This window comes from Nycticebus coucang, chromosome 16, assembly GCF_027406575.1.
Source record: "Nycticebus coucang isolate mNycCou1 chromosome 16, mNycCou1.pri, whole genome shotgun sequence".
Classification (NCBI taxonomy): domain Eukaryota; kingdom Metazoa; phylum Chordata; class Mammalia; order Primates; family Lorisidae; genus Nycticebus; species Nycticebus coucang.
The window spans coordinates 55755402-55760762 of NC_069795.1; the positions used below are offsets into that span (position 1 = coordinate 55755402).

Sequence of the window (5361 nt, forward strand, 5' to 3'; positions counted from 1 at the left end):
CTTACAAGCTGACACCATTTGGACTATTAATAGATAATAGCAATGGAGTAAGCGTCTCAAACCCTTTTTTTCTAGTCATAGTCAAGAAGCAGTTTACTAACCCAAGATGCAGAAGAACAGTAATTTTAATAAAAATGAATAAATTGAAGAGGCAAATTCAAATATGATTGTTTGGAATATTTTGGTACTATTCTTAACATTTTATTTTATTTATTTATTTATTTTTATTTATTTTATTTATTTATTAATTTTTTTTTTTTTTTTTGCAGTTTTTGGCCGGGGCTGGGTTTGAACCCGCCACCTCCAGCATATGGGGCCAGTGCCCTACTCCATTGAGCCACAGGTGCCACCCCACATTTTATTTTTATGGATATGAAAAAATCTTTTTCTTAAGATACATCTAACCCACAATTTAATAGATTGTTTTAAACTAAAATAAAACACTTTAAAATGAACTTTGATTCTCACTGACCCTTCAAAATGCAGACACTTTTACTAATCCCCCTCACAATTCATAGAAAATTCATTATTTTCAGATGTTCAATAAAAGTGCTTTTCACCAGAAAATTGACAAATCCATTATACAACCAAAGTCAATTTAGCTTTATTTTCTTTTTGTTACAAATGACAAATCCAATACTGAGGAGGAAGGAATGACTTTACAGGTGGAGTAAATGCCTCCATAGTCTTCCCAAAGAAAACTGGCATGGTACCTGGATTCACAAGGGTTCAGTCTCCCAGGTGATAAAAAGTTTACCTGGCAGACCAGCAACCATAGCAAAATTTGGGATTTTCTGGCAGAAGTAATTCATTCAATCTATGAATACTATAGGTAAAATTTGGTGGGGGAAGTTTCTTATGTTTGCTTCCTAGACTCAAGATAGAAAACCAGTGTCTTTCACCCTAAAATGTTGGCCAAAACTTCTTTTCTCAAGAAAAAAATTGCAGAAAAAAAAAAAGCAATGTCATATTTCATTCAGATTGCTATAATAAAATGCCACAAACTGGTTAGCACATGAACAATAGAAATTTATTTCTCACAGCTCTGGAAACTGGGAAATCCAAGATCAAGCTTTTGGAAGATTTGGTATTATGCACTATTTACTGCATGGAAAAGGGGAAATTCTAGTCTCTTTAGTACCTTATAAGGGTATTTACCCCATTTAGGAGTACTCTGTCTTTATGAAATAATAATCCTCCAAAATCCCCACCTAAAACCATTATTTTGAGGGTTAGGAATTTGGGGGTGGGAGGCTACCAAGTAGCTATTAAAGGATTTTAAAATTCCAATCACAGAATCCTTATAAAGATTTCAGGCTGAAGTATTCCTCAGACTTAGTAGTTACTATATATTTTATGGCTCTAGATTTACAGAAAAATTAAAGACACATATAATTAATACTATTGGTATCTCCAAGTAAGGAAACTGTTTCAATCTACTGGGAGAAGGTATTTTTTGTGATAAAGAACAGCTTTAGGGCTTTCTTTGGAAATGCATAGACTGAAATCAGAATGATATAGAGAAGACTAGCATGGCTCCTACAAAAATATGGCATGCAAATTCATGAAGCATTCTACATTTTTCTTTACTGCTAGACCAGCAGTGTAAGAAATGCTTATGAGAGTCCTGCATTAGGATGCAAAAGGACAATATCTACCATTGTGAAAACTCACAAAGTAGAAAACTCTCTTGTAGAGTAGATAAAAAAGGAGAAAGAGAAAAAAAAACAAACCTATCTATAGAAAACCACCTAATTGTAAGGTGCATAAGAAGGAGGAGAAAGGAACAAAGAATATACAAAAACAATCAGAAAACATTTTACAAAATGACAGAAATAAGTCCTTACCTATCAATAATAACCTTGAATGCAAACTGTTTAAACACTCCAATTAAAAGATATAGATGTGATGAATAGATTTTTTTTTAAGTGTGCAGGAATAGCTAGACTTACATCAGACAAAATGAACTTTAAAGCACAAAACATTAAAAAGACAAAGAAAATCATTATATAATTATTTTAAAAATTCAGCAAGAAGATATAATAATTTAAAATATATGGGTCCAACTCTAGAGCACCAGCAATATAAAGCAATTACTATTACAGCTAGAGAGAGAAGGACATCAGTACAATGATAGCTGGCAACTTCCATACCCACCTACATCATTAGACAGATCACTTAGACAAAATATCTATGAAGAAACACTGCATTTAAATTCACTTTAGACCAACTGGACCAAAGAGACATTTACAGAACATTCCATCCAACAGCTGCAAAAGACACATTCTTTTCAACACAACACAGAAAATTATCCAGGATAGAGCATATGTTAGGCAATAAAACAAGCCTCAACAAATTTTTAAAAATCAAAAGCATATTAAGTACCTTCTCAAATGACAATGAAATAAAATTAGAAATTAGTAACAAGAGGAACTTGGGAAAATATACAAATGAAATAAAAATTAAACATGTTCCTGAACAACCATTGGGTCAATTAAGAAATTAAGAAGGAAATTAAAAAGTTTCCTCAAACAAATGAAAATAGTAACATAACTAAAAAACTTCTGAGATACAGTAAAAGCAGTATGAATGGTTTATGATACTAAGTGCCTATGCCAAAATTAGAAAGATTTCAAACAAACAATATAGAAATTCACCTCAAGGAATTAGAAAAGCAAGAACAAAACAAATGCAAAATTACTAAAAGGAAGAAAATAAAAAATTTCAGGGCATAATTAAACTAAATAGAGACTAAGAAATTACAAGGGAACAACAAAGTTAAAAGTTGTTTTTATGAAAAGTAAACAAAATTGGTGAATCTCTAAGCTGGAGTGTACAACATCTTTTCTTTTCTGTGGTACCGTGGAAGAACAAGAGCTGTCTTGGGTCATACATTAAATACAGAAACACTAATGAAAGGTAATGGGCCAAAAAAAAAAAAAAAAATCCACGCATACTTTCCATGATATCCAACACCACAGATAAATAACAACAACAACAAAATCCTTAAATAATTGGCATGTGGCCCAAGGACTACGTGTTTGGGCACCCTGGGAAAGAGAAAACTGAAATAAATAGAATAGAAAATGAAAAATCAAACATTACAACTGGGACCACAGAAATATAAAGGATCATTAGAGACTATTATGAACAACGATATGCTACCGAAGTGAAAAAACTACAGGAAATGGGTAAATTCTTGGACATGTACAACCTACCAAGATCAAACCAAGAAAAAATAAAAAACCTCAACAGATAATAATAACTAATAATATTAAATCAGCAATAAAAAGTCTCCCATTAGTAAAAAGCCTAGAATTGGAAGGCTTTATTGCTAAATTCTACCAAACTTTTAAAGAATAACTAACACCAATTTTCATACTACTCAAAAAAATAAAATTAAAGAGGAAGGAATTCTTCCCAATTCATTCCACAATACCAGAATTACCCTGATAGCAAAACCAGATAACAACAAAACAAAAAAAGAGAACACAGACCAATATCCCTGATGGACATAGATGCAAAAATCCTTAATAAAATACTAGCAAACTGAATTCAACAACACATCAAAAAGAGAATATACAATGACCAAGTAGGATTTATCCCAGGGATGCAACATATATAAACTAACAAATGTGAAAGGTCACATCAACAGAATGAAGGACAGAATGTATTTGATCATCTCAATAGTTGTAGAAAAAAATTTAATAAATTCAGTATCCCTTTATTTCAACAAATTAATAATAAATAAAACATATTTAACATAATAAAAGCCATATATAACAAGCTCAAAACTTGTTGAATGGGGAACAAGCTGAAAGCCCTTCCTGTAAGAACTGGAACTAGATAATGATGCCCACTTTTACCACTCTCATTCAACATAGAACTGAAATTGCCTAACCCAGGCAATTTGACAAGAGAAAAGAAATAAAAGGCATCCAAATTGGAAAAGGGAAAGTCAAAGTGTCCCACTTTGCAGGTAACATAATACACACAAATCAAGCAGGTGAGGGGGGAGGAGAGAATGTTTAAATTATACCCAATGGCTGCAATGCACACTATGTAGGTGATGAGCATGCATAGAACTTTGACTCAAACTGTACAAAAGTAATTCATGTAACCAAAATGTTTGCACCTCTGTAACATTCTGAAATTTTAAAAAAATTCAAAAAAGGGGAGGAAAAGGGGAAAAAACCTGAAGACTATAACAAAAACACTATTAAAATTGATAAACAAATTCAGTGAAGTTAGAGGATGCTGGTATAGATGTGGAGAATGGGGAACTCTTATACACTGTTGGTTTGAATGTATATTAATACAGCCATTATGAAATATGAGGGTTTCTCAAAAAAAAAACCCTAAAAATAGAACTACCATATGATCCAGAGATCCTTGTATGTATATTTATCCAAAGAAAAGGAAATCAGTATATCAAAGGGATACCTGTATTCTTGAGTTTGTTGAAGGATTTTCACAATAGCAGACATATGAAATCAACCTAAATGTCCATCAATAGATGAATGTGTAAAGAATACACAGTGGAGGGGGAGGGGCAAGATGGCAACTGGAGCCAGCCTCCAATAGAAGCTCTCATCCAGACGGAAGGATAATGTCTAGAAAGTACCCAATTAAGTTGAAGACTGGGAGCCAAGCCAAGAGAGAAGAGGGATATCTGCAGGTCACCTTTGCTGAGGCAAGCTGCGACTCCAAGAAAGCAAACTTCAGGTACAAAACTCATCCCAAAGGAAATGTGTCCATCCCCTCCTACAAGAAAGTTGTGCTTTTCTTTTTCTTTTTTTTTTCTTTGCTTGCTCCTGTAGGGTTTCTACAGGCAAGCAGTGAACTGAGGACCTCCTGTCTCACCCCAGGGGTGAGAGCTGTAGGATGTGGGGGTCTACTTCCCCAGAGGGACCCTGTTGTCACTTTCTTGCCAGGCAGAAAAATTGAAAATGTTTTCCCTGCCATTCTGAACTTCCAGTCCACCCTTCTCCCCTTGCCTGATGAACCAGAAGTCTATCCCCTGTAGAGACTATAAGAGGAGGCTCAAGAGCAATGCCCCCACCCACCCACCGCCTGTCAGAGCCTGCTAGAGCTGCACATCCCCTGCCAGGATCCCCCACCCCTCACCCTACCCTCTGCACCCACCCTACCTCCATATCCCACCTCTGCCCAGCCAGAGTCATGAGTTGAGCACTCTCCTGGTCAAAGTCACCGGGCGCCAGGCTCTGCCAGAACTGTGTGCAGTGTCCCCCACCCTGCTGCTGGATCTGTATGCCCCATGCTCCCAGAGCCACTCCTACAGCCAGAACTTTCTGGCTGTGGCAGTCTCCTGGAAGCTGCGCAGGGTCACTTCCCACAAAG

General features: G+C 35.4%; 1 non-coding gene across 1 annotated transcript; it reads left to right on the forward strand.

Moving 5' to 3' along the window:
* Positions 1 to 1479: 1479 nt before the first annotated feature.
* On the forward strand, positions 1480 to 1584 carry LOC128568240 (U6 spliceosomal RNA). The gene has a single exon (XR_008375061.1). It is a non-coding gene; the product is annotated as a U6 spliceosomal RNA (small nuclear RNA).
* Positions 1585 to 5361: the final 3777 nt, after the last annotated feature.